Below are 14,479 nucleotides of genomic sequence, written 5' to 3'. Positions count from 1 at the left end.
AAAAAAAAAAAAAAAAAAAAAAAAACTTTTAAACGTGTGTTGCAGAGACGGAGTGGACTTGTATGTCTTATTGTCTTGTGTTGTGGACTGTGCTTTTTTCATTTGTAGTTTGGAAAAATTATTTTGTGTATGTTTTCCGACCTTTGGCTATGAAGACTATTGGCGGATAGATTTTTTTTTGCCATTATATAACATTTAATTATAGTGTTTGTACTTACTCTTATTCTATTTGCTTTGTTTTCTGTGCTGTGAAACAGTGAAACTATACCAAACAATGCATTAGTGTGTTTCTCGAGAATTACACTTTTATTTTTTATTGTTATTTTTTTAAAATAAAACAAACATGCACCTACTTAGTCTAAACTTTATATCACACATAAACTTATGTTTAAATATTTAATTAATGTCTCTTTGATTAGAAAGGATAAAAAGGAATTTATTTTTAAAATGGAAAAAAAAAAACTATTAAAAAAAACCTTGCTGTTTTTTTTTTCATTTGCAACACTATGCTGCATTATTAAGATAAAATAACACTGGTCTACAAAAAACTTAAAGTTGTCTCTATCATGAACAAAAAATCAATTCCGACAAATTTTTTGAGGTCTAAGAACAAGAATATGTTACCAGAAATGTTTTGTTAGCGCTTGGTTCAAAGATATTTATATATATCGTACATGTATGTATGGAATTTCTCCCTTTGGTTCCTTATGTATGAAATTATTTACTTGGGAGTGTTTTTTTTTTTTAAATTTCATTTGTTATCAACTTCTGTGGCATCTCTTATGACATTCCAGCAATAGTCTGCAAGCATAAATGAGTTACACTTGCCCTGGTACCTTCTTTCTATTACTGAAATGTCTTGATGGAAGCACTCCCCAACCTCATCACTCACAGCGCCACAATTGCTTGGAAAGAAGTCGAGATGCGAGTCCAAAAAGTGTATTTTGAGCGACATATTACAACCTAGCTCTAGGTATGTCCTCAGAAGTTAATTAACAGCTAATTTGTAATTTTCAGTTCTTCGATTTCCCAAGAAATTGTGAACAACATTTTTGAAGGCTTCAAACGCTGCTTTCTCGTTCCCTTCAATGGCCCTATTAAATGTTCCATCTTTACACACACTAAAATTTGTGGTCCAACAAAGATTCCCTCTTTGATCTTTGCATCACTGAGATCAGGAAACCATGTCTTTAAATACTTGAAAGCTTCTCCTTCTCAATTCATTGCTTTCACTAAATTATTAATAAGTCAGAGCTTTATGTGGAAATAAGATTTTATCACGGGAAACCAAGGGAGTGTACTGTGCGTGTGTTAATGTATGTATATGTATATGTGTGTGTGTGTGTATATATATATATATATATATATATATATATATATTTTTTTTTTTCCCCCAGGTTCCATCATTTTACTTTCAGGCCAGTTTTTTGTGTGTAGTGTAATTTCCTATCACGACTATCCCACTCACAAAGGAAGCAGCAATTCTTTGTATATTCTAACTGCATTCTGAGTATGATGGCAACAACCTTCATATTGCCACATATCTGCCGTTGATAGTCTTAGTAATTTATTTTTTTAAGAAGAAATTTTACATTTTCATAGCTCTCCTTCACATTTACAGCATGACCTACAGGAACAGATGGTAGTGTGTTTCCATTGTGTAGCACAACAGCTTTCAAATTAACTTGGAGGAGTCAATGAAAAGTCTCCAGTGCTAGGAATTATGCTTCATTCTCAAATATGCCATCAGACCATTTACGTCATTGCAGGCAACAAGGTTTTCCATTTCAAAGAATGGCATCGAGATTCTTTCTCGATGTCCATGAACACACACTTTCACACTTTTTGCCAGGAGATTCCACTGCCAAAGCCTGGAGGCAAGAAGTTCGGCCTTGCTTTTTGGTAACTCCAGATCACGAACAAAATCATCAAGTTTTATTGAGTAATTTTAAGTGGCCTACTGGGCGAGATCCATTCTGGCGTATAATTTTGAGACTTGCTGTAAAGACTCAGGCTGTTGTTTGTATTCTCATTCCATGTCTTCATTAGATTCTAGGACATAATGTTCCGGAGGGATAGGGACAGGCAGACCTTCTCCATGTGGTACCGGTCGTGTTGCCGATGTCGAAGTTGGATATGTGATGGTCTGTTTTCCATGTTTAAGAGGAGGCACAATACAGAAATAACTATCAGTGATATGACTTGTAAGTTATCGCCATGTCATGGAAACTGCAAATGGCATTGACTTTACTGTTTCCTTTAACCAACAACGGAGGTTTACTGCACATGAATTACAGCAAATATTGGTAACCCAAGGTTTACCCTCATCTATTTTACAGACACAGTAATGGTAATATGCTGTCTTTACTAATGAAGTCAATTCATGTTTCTGAGAAGCAAAAGTCACTTCACCGCAAACATAGCAAAAGTTATTCACACATTACATTTACGTGGCATCTTGAAGAAGAATTAATCTGGAATATAAACAAAAAAAAAGTTGATTAGGTAAGAAAATTTAGACTATGAATATGTATTTTTCACCCAAGAAGAAAAACAACAGTTTGCACGTGATTTATTATTTACCTGCGAACATTTAACTTCAAACACAGAAAATTACTGAGAATTAAGATGACATAGGTTCTATAAGTACAACAATGGACATTTATGAATACAAAATGGCTTGTCTAGAAATAAAATATGGCATCCTCAGTGTCGACAACCTTCATTTATAAAAAAAATAATAACCAAAATTGGAATATTTCACTTTATCACAAAATGAATTCCTGTTTATCAAAGAAATGAGAGCTAAGTAAACATTTTAACATTATATTCGTTTATATCACATCAAAATTAATAGGAATTAACTATTTTTAACTTGGATAGATTTTGAGTGTAGACCAGTGTAATTTGTGATTTGGAAGTGATTCAATAGAAATGCACAATAAATTATTTTTTCTGATCCATGCAATGTGGTAAAAATTTTGTCCAAAAATAATAACATTCCTTGAATTTCAAAAATTAAATTTACGACTTTGGCTCATGGCTATGGCAGTTTCTGCATGCATGTGCATTCGACTTTCAAACTGTCAAATTTCCATTTAGCAATAAGGGCTTATTTCATTGCATTTCTGGTGCAAACTAAAATGTCACCCTCAACCTGCCTAAGGAAGTATAACCACAAAAAAACAGGCAGTGACAATTCCGGTCTAGGGGAAAATGTCATGTTCATTGTTGAGGCATTTACATGCAACACATTTGGTACTCCTGTTGTTCGGCTAGCCCTGAGAAATCAATACACCATCTTGTTAAATTAAATTATAGATAGGTTTGAATTTTTTTTTTTTACCATTTTTCACTAAAATGAATACTTTTTGAATATTTATCACACTCACATTATTTTTAAGATTTTAACATTAAATTTTGTGTCCAAGTTTCATATTATAATTTATTTGCAACATTGCAACACATGGATTTGCTCTTTACCAAGGTTAGATGTTTACACATCACTGCGGTGATTACTGAAAAAATCACTCAAAATTTTTTTTTGTTTAATTTTCCTTCGCACTGCATTACTGAAATGCATGTTAGACTTAAGTTTTTGAAGGATTGTTAAACTGGCGCATTGGTGATTTTATTATTATTATTTTGTTATGTATTCAACAACATATTTCAATTTAGTTACATAGGTCTAGATTAGAGTATGGCTCTGTCAACAGGAACTCAATAACTACAACTGAGTCAAATACACTTGAAAATATACAAAAAAATTTATATATATATATTTTTTTTAACAAATTTTTAGTAAATGATAATCTAGAGCAATTTACCTATGAGATGACCTAACCCCAGAAATTCTGAACATGTATACATTGCAGTTCAGGAGAAAAGTGGCTGATACTGTTTTTGTAATAAATTTCTTCACAAATGTTTATCACAGTAGTGAAATATTAAACAAAATTGAACTGAAAATTGTTCCTACTTACAAACATAGTACATCACAATTGTTTTGAATACATCACGTAAAATATGAGCTGTCCAAATATTGCACAGATAACTGTAATACATAATGTTTTTAAAAGATTTGGACCTGTTTCTAAAGTCAGGGAAACCAAATACTTAATAAATGATAGGCTGAAAAACAAGAATATAGGAAACAATTTTATATACTATTGGAGCTACACACTTTGTGTAGGCATGCTCATACAAAGTACACAAAATTTATTGTTCACACTATCTTAATACTATGCAGGGGATAAGTAGGACGTAGTATACAGTAAACAAAAGTCCTTATATTTGTCATAGTTCAGATATTATTCCAAATAACACAACAATTTAGTATGTATTTCATGGTGATTGTAAAAGATGGGTTAGCTGCGGCTAACTTCAAAACAGTGGCAAGCAATAAGTGGTAAATATGTAGAGTCGCGGTATATGCGAAAAAAAATACTAAAAATCCGAAAATACTTTTATTCTATGCTCTTTCACTTCCTCTTTTCAAATCAACAGGCGGAGATAAGAAATTCCAAATACTTTAGGAGATATAGATTTTTTTTTAATTTTTATCACAATACCTGGGTATACATGCGGCGATAACCATTGTTTCTGGTTTACGAATATCTATTATGTTTCTTATTGGACAATTTTGTCACGTGACAGTTCCGTGATTGGCCAGAATTCAAATGAACCAATACGTGATTATTTATTAATTTATTTATTAATGTTCCGTCGGAGGTATCGCGACGTAGGTGAACGACTACATCATTTCCTTCTAATGGCAAAGGAAATGTACCCGCCTCCAACTTAGGTGGGTTTTTAACGTTTCTAATTTTAAAGTCTTATTTTTTATTTGGATACTGTTACGCAAGTAATAAGTAACAAAATTTTTTTACGTTGTTAATGTTCATAATTTGTCGGGGTTTGTTAGGTCAGGTCAGTTACATTATAAATACTTTAAAACTAAAGAACCATTGAAATTAAATCATATTATTGACGTGACAACGTCTAATAAATAAATGAACGCCGGCTGCACGCACGAAAAAGTGTCCCACTACGGATGTCCCACTACGGATGGGTTCTGTTTGCTCATTGTACGCATGCGTGGCATCTCTCTTCATGCTCATTATACGCATGCGTGGCATCTCTCTTCCACTCGATTGGAACCACCATCGATTTGACTTTTCAATCATATTTTCGTTGTTTGAATTATTAATATTATGTAATTTAACGATCATCCACCGATTTTCAGCACAAGAGGTACAGTTATTTAAAAGTAATGTTGAAAATTCAAATACGTTTTGAACCAACAATGGTGTTTTACAGTTACACATAATAATTCAAATTACACCCGGGATCTTTTGCACAATGTTTTAAAAAATATTGTAATACATTATAAATAAGTTTGGTGTATTTGGGATGCGTATTTGTTATAAAATCGTGTTAATATTATACCCCTACCTTGAACAAAGTTTATATATATATATATATATATATATATATATATATATATATACACACACACACACACACACACACACACACACACACACACCCACACCCACACCCACACACACACATACATACATTTGAAACTACATTACATTAGTATGGCCTCGTGGGTGTGTGGTTAGCGTACCTAACTCTTAAACTAAAGGTTGTCGGTTTGAAACCCGGCAACTGTGAAATTTTTTTTTGTACTTGTAAAAATAAATACGACGCACGCAACATTTCAAAAGTAATAAATATATTTGAATTAATGAATGCAAATAAAAGTAAATTTATTAATTCAATTGCACATTTCATTTCACTCCTTTGTATCCATACAAAATAGTGATAATTCAATAAAAATGATTCAATTTTATTCGTAAAAGTATGCAGAGGTAGATATTATCATGCAAAAGATAGAAAAATAAAAAAAAATTCTTCCTCAAAGAATATAATATTTTTAATGAATAAATGGTTTGGTTGCAAAAACCTATTACGGCTCAGTCTCAGGCCGAATATGATATTTCCTTTTCTTCTGGATCAATCATTTCATCAATTTTGTTATGACGTCACGTTAAACTACCGTCTGTAAACCGACTTTACAGACAACCATTTTTTTTAATGTACGCTTAGTTTGAAAGTATTCATAATGTAACTGACCTGACCTAATCGACCATTTTATTTACTACTGTTCATCCTTTGTCCTGGTTTGTTTGGTCAGGTCTGTTACATTATAAATATTTTAAAACTAAACAGCCATTAAAATTAATTCACATTATTTTTTATGTCCGCTTAGTTTGAAAGTATTAATAATGTAACTGACCTGACCTAATTGACCATTTGATTTATTATACATTCACGAACACACGGCAAAATAACAAACATGGTGGCATTCGAATGGTTGTACAGTTGTTGTATTGCAAAATTAAAAAAATTCAATATCTCCTAAAGTATTTGGAATTTCTTATCTCCGCTGGTTTTAATGAAAAGAGTAAGTGAAAGAGCATATAATAAAAGTAATTTCAGATTTTTAGAATTTTTTTTTGCAAATACAGCTACTCTACATGTTCAAAATTAAAAAATTCTATATCTCCTAAAGTATTTGGAATTTATTATCTCCGCCGGTTGATTTGAAAAGAGGAAGTGAAAGAGCATAAAATAAAAGTATTTTCGGATTTTTAGCATTTTTTTTCCGCATATACAGCTACTCTACATATTTACCCAATAAGTTTATTTCAAACAAGACCTCTGGGTCAGAGAGTCTCTTAAGTTCAGTAAGATAAATTACAGTTATGATAGTTTGCTTGTAACGACGAGTGTTTATTATTAAAATTAGTTTGACATTACATTAACTCAGTTGTTTGTTTTCAAATGAGAGGTTTAACATATATTACTGGCCCACAAGATGTAGTACCGGTATTCGTGTGAATTGAATTGAATATTACAATTACAATTGAGCTTTTACCCAGTGGCAAGGAGTCCTCCCTTTTCACTCACTCCCCCCCCCCCCTTCCATATCATTCTCCTCAGATCCTTTGCATCTTTCACCCCTACCATCTCTTAATCCAACCCATTCCCCTCCCTTCCTGTCCTGCCAAGAAAAGAGTTCTTACTCCTTTCTGTTCGTCTCCAGTCCTTCTCGAGCTTCTATCCGTGATCTCTCCTCCCTTTATAACAACCTTTGTGTATCCTAGTCCCCAGCTGCTCCCAGCCCCCTTCTATTACCTTATACAGTCTGACTAACCTTTCCACCCTTCTCCTACCTTGTAATGCTTCCCACCCTAGCTCATACATCTCAGTCGGACTATGCATCTTCCACTATTGCCCCTCGTTTTCTTCCACATACCCATCACCCACCTCACTGCTCTACGCTGCACCTTCTCCAGCTCCCTAACCTCAGTCACTAGGTAGGGGTCCCAGATCACAGCCCCATACTCCATCGCTGGCCTCCTCTCTGCCCCCTGCATGATCCTGCCAGGCAGCTCCAACGCCCTCCTACACTTTCCTCACCACACGCTGAACCTGCTTTTCCCGTCCCAGGTTAATTTGTAGGGTCATCCCCTGGTAGTTATACTCTTCACTCTTCGGGCTCCTTTATCTCCTTCCCCTTCCACATATACACTTCCCTCGTGAACCTAACCACCTTTGTCTCTTAAACATCCAGCCACATCCCATTCAACTCCGTCCATTGTTCCAGTCTGCTCGTCACATTACAGATGATTAGAGCTGTAGCATACCGTATGTATTCGTTACTGAGTAACGGGTGCGCCGTCTATATACGAGTAACGAAACGTTACACACAGCTGCATTTCGTTACTCGCATTCTTCGTATGTTTCACGCATGCGCGCGCATATTTGATGAATTTACGTTACAAAGAACGACGTTTCTTTATTAAGTAAAGTATAATAATTTGGAAATTCGTCGTCCAAGATTTTTACTCTTTATTAAAGGTATTGTGTGTGTAGACAAAGTTTGAGATTGGAACAGAAACAACGTAAGAAAGTATTTTTTACAAATTAGAAATATGTATGTTTTGGTTTTTTATTATCGCGAATTTTCACTTTTTTTTATTATCTTAAAAGAGATAATATAATAAAGCCACTCTAATGAGATTTAATTGTTTCTTGGTTAACAAAAACTGTTAATTATCAAATATTGTTATTTGTATATATTCTATTTATTATACTGTACGCGTACGCAATACGACTCGATTCGTTGCATGTTATGCGGTACATATCAGAAGTAACGAGTAACGATACGATAGTAACGAATACATACAGGTATGCTTTTTTTAGTTACTTTTACACCTCTACAGATGATCCCCTTCCCACACCATCTCATACACTACGGAATCATACTTTGGTGAAATTCTACTTACATAAAATCACTCCTTGGAGCAATTTTACCGCTAAACTACATATTTACAGCTAGCACTGTCAAATTTCGCCTATCTTCATATAGACGTAACCCAGTTCCGATCATTCCATTTTAGAAGAAAAAGGTTTTCAACTGTTCAATCAAAATTTACTTGAATTGATATGGGCCTCTAATTGGCTGGCAGGCCGTGCGTATAAACATTTTTATGTGTAAGCGGCACACAACCAAAATTTAAACAATAGTAATTAGGTGTGGAAAATTACTGTTTTAATAATAAATTCACACGGAAAATGTAATAGTTCATAAAAATATGATATTTCATCCTACATTGACAAGACCAATAGTTTATAGAGGATTGAGAGTATTGCGTCAGCGCTGAAACAAATAAGCCTAGAGTCAAAGCAGTCCTAGATAAGAATTACGTTTTTAGAAACAATAATTATTGAATAGTAGAGTAAATTTAATAAATGCAAAGTATAAAAAGAAGTTAAAATAAACCTTTCTGTGATACACGTTTTTGCACACTAAGTATTACACAGGCCAACAATAGATTTGGTATCGGGATATTTGGAGCTGATTTCATATAAATTTTATACTCTGAATTCCAATATTGCAATAGTTTTTGCCTAGTAGGTCAAATTTCTAATACCTGTATAATGTTTTTAGTGAATTGTATGTTTTACATTATTTTATGTTGATTTCATGAATCAAATATAAAAATTAAACATGAAATTTTTATTCTAAATTACACAAATATTATGATATTATACAAATATCACTATACTATACAGATATTATTAATATAAACTAATATATACAGTGGCGTAGACAGGATTTGTGTATGGGGGGTGTTAAAAAGCATGCGCCCCCCCCCCCCCAGTATTAAAGTGTGGGGTCCGGGGGTCCTCCCCCGGGAAAATTTGGATTTTAAGGTGTAAAATAGTGATATTTTAGCAGTTTTCGGTACTTGAACTTAAATATTGTAATGGTCAAAATTTTATTAATTTTAATATGAAATTTATTTGAGTTATGAATAAGAAATTAATTAAAGATTTGGTACTAGGGGAGGAGGGGGTGGTTTGAACCCCTAACAACCCCCCCCCCCTGGTTTCGCCCCTGATTATATATATATATAATGACGTCCCTCGGCTTCTGGTCCCCGTTTTCCCGTTGAAATAAATGTCCTGTTATGCCCGTACTGCCCTCGTCGGAGAGGTGTGGGTCCAGGCCAACGTGGCCGGGACCGGGAAAGGCGGGACCTGGAGGGAGAGTGAAGTGATTGTGAGGAATGTTGGTAGGTTGTCGCAAGCAGAACACGGCATTAACGAATTTCACGAGCCGTCTTTTATTAACGCTTATAAAGTCCTGCCGCAGCCTGGCGGTACCGTCGCGGAACAAGTGCCCTACCACGGCGACACGGACTCCCTGATGACGGGGCGGTTCTCAAATACGTTTCGGCGCGAATCGTAAAGTTTATTAATGCTAGGCTGACCCAGTGAGAGAGGGCCCGAAGACGGAGCGCTGTACATACGCGGCCCGTTACGTAATGTTCCGTGGACGGCGAAAAGTTCAGAGACTCGTAGCACCACGTTCGCGTTGTAGAAACTGCCCGCTAGACACGTCTCCCGATGACTCGTAAGTTAACAATGCTAAGCTGATTCGCGGTGGCAGCTCAGCTGCCGTGACCGACTGCGGACTGAGCGAACGTTCAATCCCGAGCGCAACGTGCGCGGCTCGCGGAGCAACGAACACGTCTGTCTCCGCTCGAGACCAGGACGCGACTGACTCTCCCCGCTCGCCCGCGGGCCGGCGCCCGCGGGTGGCGGGGAGGGAGGGGAAATCGGCCGGCGTGGGAGAGAGCTCCGTCCCGCGGCGCACCAGGCTGCGATTACATACTACGGCGAAACCCTTCAGAAAGTTATTGAATTATTTACAAAGACATACACGAGATATTAATGAATAAATAAGTTATTTACATTTAAGACCCTTGATCGTTTGCAAATATATATACACAGACATAACCCTCACTGGCATGCTAGGGCGCACGCGGGTGCGTCCCTGGCCGTCGCACTCCACTGGGGACACACAGGGAGGACGTTGACGAGGCATAACGGCCTGAGGGAGCCGAGGAGACACTTGGGTCGACGTCAAATGCCCCCCCTCCGACGAGGCCGTTATGTCCGTCAACGCCTCTCATTTATTAAATGGACATGAAGCACCGGGCCGTGGCACTGGAGAACTGACCTGCTGAGTCCGGGACCCTCGTGACAGATGGAAGGGGCGTGGCACCTTTCGCGACGCGCGCGGCAGCAGGCGGCGACGTCGCGTCAAAAGTGGCCCACGTGACGGTTCGAAGGGGCGTGGCACCTTTCGCGTCGCCCGCAGCAACAGGCGGCGGCGGCGCGTCAAAGGTGGCCCACTTGACAATCCGAGGTGGCGTGGCACCTTTCGCGTCGCCCGCAGCAACAGGCGGCGGCGTCGCGTCACAGGTGGCCCACTTGACAATCCGAGGGGGCGTGGCACCTTTCGCGTCGCCCGCAGCATCAGGCGGCGGCGTCGCGTCAAAGGTGGCACACTTGACAGTCCGAGGGGGCGTGGCACCTTTCGCGTCGCCCGCAGCATCAGGCGGCGGCGTCGCGTCAAAGGTGGCACACTTGACAGTCCGAGGGGGCGTGGCACCTTCCGCATCGCGCGCGGCAGCAGGCGGCGGCGTCGCGTCAAAGGTGGCCCACTTGACAGTCCGAGGGGGCGTGGCACCTTCCGCGTCGCGCGCGGCAACTGGCGGCGGCGTCGCGTCAAAGGCGGCCCACGTGATAGTCCGAAGGGGCGTGGCACCTTTCGCGTCGCGCGCGGCAGCAGGCGGCGGCGTCGCGTCAAAGGTGGCCCACGTGACAGTCCGGAGGGGCGTGGCACCTTTCGCGTCGCCCGCAGCAACAGGCGGCGGCGTCGCGTCAAAGGTGGCACACTTGACACTTCGAGGGGGCGTGGCACCTTTCGCGTCGCCCGCAGCATCAGGCGGCGGCGTCGCGTCAAAGGTGGCACACTTGACAATCCGATGGGGCGTGGCACCTTTCGCGTCGCCCGCAGCATCAGACGGCGGCGTCGCGTCAAAGGTGGCACACTTGACAGTCCGAGGGGGCGTGGCACCTTTCGCGTCGTCCGCAGCAACAGGCGGCGGCGTCGCGTCAAAGGTGGCACACTTGACAGTCCGAGGATGCGTGGCACCTTTCGCGTCGCGCGCGGCAGTGGGCGGCGGCGTCGCGTCAAAGGTTGCCCATGTGACAGTCCGAGGATGCGTGGCACCTTTCGCGTCGCGCGCGGCAGTGGGCGGCGGCGTCGCGTCAAAGGTTGCCCACGTGACAGTCCGAGGATGCGTGGCACCTTCCGCGTCGCCCGCAGCATCAGGCGGCGGCGTCGCATCAAAGGTTGCCCACGTGACAGTGGTCGCGGCACGCCCTCGTGTGTGCAGATCGGTTGTGTCAGCACAGCCGGTTCGCACCGCGTAGGCCCCTCGTGAGCCCCTATGGCAGTTGGGGGCGGCGGCGTCAGGGGCGGCGCGTCTGAGTCGGCCTGCCGTATCCACCCGGACGTCGCGTGCCAGTCGTACCACAGGGGCTGGACGGGCGCGGCTTCCTCCGTCTTCAGCGATGTCCTGCTCGGTGTCTCCACCTCATAGGGCGGGGGCTGCGTTGGAGGCGGTGTCGGAGGCAGCGTCGGCGGCGGTGTCGTGGGCAGCGTCGGCGGCAGCGTCGGTTGCAGTGGCGTTGGTTGCAGTGGCGTTGGGAGTATCGCCGACTCCTGCAGCGTGATGGCGCCCGCCCAGTGTGACCACTCGACCTTCGCGGTCGAGACACTTGCGGCACCACCCACGCCCAGTTTCGCTCGGCACTGGTCACACGTAAAGCAGGACGTCCATTCCTCTTCTCGCGCGACCAGTTGTGAACACTCCCTGTGCCACAGATTCCCGCACGTCCCGCAGATCCGCCCATCCGATGTCCCGCCGGGGCACGAGTCCGCACCGCACATTGTCCTACCATACGCCCGGTACTCAAAGCAGAAACCGCACTCGTAATCTGCGAAGTGCTCGCAGCACTCGCCGGGCTCCGGAAAGTCTGCTTCCGCCCATGTCTCGTACGCTTCCTGGAAGTCGTCCATGTTTATCGGGAGTGTCTCTGTTCGGTAATTCAGTCCGTGTCTTCCTCTCGCGGCGTTATCTTGAACCGAAGATCCCTGCTGCGTCGCGATCTCAGGTTCGTGGCGCTCCCACGACACGTTATCTGTCGCGCCACCGATCCTTGTCGCGTCGCCCGCCGTCTCCGGTTCACACCGCTCCCACGTCGCGTTATCTTACGCCGAACGTCTCGAGTTCGCGTCGCTCTCACGCCGCGGTATCTCTCGCCGAAACGTCTCGTGTTCGCGCCGTTCCCGCGCTGCGTTATCTCCCGCCGGCGCGCCGGCGCGCCGTCTCGAGTTCGCGCCGCTCCCACGCCGCGCGGTCGCACCTGCTTCCGTCCTATCCTGCTTCTGCGCGCTTGCGTGCGCTTGCGTATGCTTACGGCCCCACGTTGGGCGCCAAATGACGTCCCTCGGCTTCTGGTCCCCGTTTTCCCGTTGAAATAAATGTCCTGTTATGCCCGTACTGCCCTCGTCGGAGAGGTGTGGGTCCAGGCCAACGTGGCCGGGACCGGGAAAGGCGGGACCTGGAGGGAGAGTGAAGTGATTGTGAGGAATGTTGGTAGGTTGTCGCAAGCAGAACACGGCATTAACGAATTTCACGAGCCGTCTTTTATTAACGCTTATAAAGTCCTGCCGCAGCCTGGCGGAACCGTCGCGGAACAAGTGCCCTACCACGGCGACACGGACTCCCTGATGACGGGGCGGTTCTCAAATACGTTTCGGCGCGAATCGTAAAGTTTATTAATGCTAGGCTGACCCAGTGAGAGAGGGCCCGAAGACGGAGCGCTGTACATACGCGGCCCGTTACGTAATGTTCGGTGGACGGCGAAAGGTCAGAGACTCGTAGCACCACGTTCGCGTTGTAGAAACTGCCCGCTAGACACGTCTCCCGATGACTCGTAAGTTAACAATGCTAAGCTGATTCGCGGTGGCAGCTCAGCTGCCGTGACCGACTGCGGACTGAGCGAACGTTCAATCCCGAGCGCAACGTGCGCGGCTCGCGGAGCAACGAACACGTCTGTCTCCGCTCGAGACCAGGACGCGACTGACTCTCCCCGCTCGCCCGCGGGCCGGCGCCCGCGGGTGGCGGGGAGGGAGGGGAAATCGGCCGGCGTGGGAGAGAGCTCCGTCCCGCGGCGCGCCAGGCTGCGATTACATACTACGGCGAAACCCTTCAGAACAGTTATTGAATTATTTACAAAGACATACACGAGATATTAATGAATAAATAAGTTATTTACATTTAAGACCCTTGATCGTTTGCAAATATATATACACAGACATAACCCTCACTGGCATGCTAGGGCGCACGCGGGTGCGTCCCTGGCCGTCGCACTCCACTGAGGACACACAGGGAGGACGTTGACGAGGCATAACGGCCTGAGGGAGCCGAGGAGACACTTGGGTCGACGTCAATATATATATATATATATACACACACACACACACACACACACAAAGATAGTACCAAATCATCGATGGAACCAATAAGTCAATCAACACTTCGGAAGTTTTTTTTTCGTGAACTTCTTGAATATATCTTGGAACAGTCCCTTTTTAAACTCCAGCAATAATCTACCACCATGTGCGTATCCTATCTTCCTTGATGATACATAATTTTAATATCTTGATGAAATCTTTCATCTTGCTCTTCACTTATTGTCTCCTAAATTTTCAGGAAAATGGCCCAGGCGGCAGTGTAAATAGCATGCCGTCGTCCGGGTTCTCGTGTTCGAGACCGGGCGTGTATTCTAGCGGGAAACTGGCTCTTAATGAAATTGTGTTCCGGGAGGGCGCCAGGTTAGCTCAGCATCTAACCAAATTTGGATTTCGTGGGTGCGTTGCCCCTGCGTGGCCCGCTAGGACCGTCGGCGAAGTTTGTGGTTGGAGGGGCCCCTAGCTGGTATCACATCACAGGTCCTGTGCAGCATAATACACTGATTC

The 14,479-nt window shown here is 42.8% G+C and overlaps 1 long non-coding RNA gene across 1 annotated transcript; it reads right to left on the bottom strand.

Moving 5' to 3' along the window:
* Window positions 1-1,550: 1,550 nt before the first annotated feature.
* Window positions 1,551-8,702, bottom strand: LOC134543326 (uncharacterized). The gene is made up of 2 exons (XR_010076911.1): window positions 8,361-8,702; window positions 1,551-2,474 (listed from the first exon to the last, which is right to left on the bottom strand). It is a non-coding gene; the product is annotated as an uncharacterized LOC134543326 (long non-coding RNA).
* Window positions 8,703-14,479: the final 5,777 nt, after the last annotated feature.

The sequence above is a fragment of the Bacillus rossius genome (assembly GCF_032445375.1).
Source record: "Bacillus rossius redtenbacheri isolate Brsri chromosome 9 unlocalized genomic scaffold, Brsri_v3 Brsri_v3_scf9_2, whole genome shotgun sequence".
Classification (NCBI taxonomy): Eukaryota; Metazoa; Arthropoda; class Insecta; order Phasmatodea; family Bacillidae; genus Bacillus; species Bacillus rossius.
Note: the sequence above shows the minus strand (reverse complement) of the source record. Positions and strands in the feature narration are given on the sequence as shown.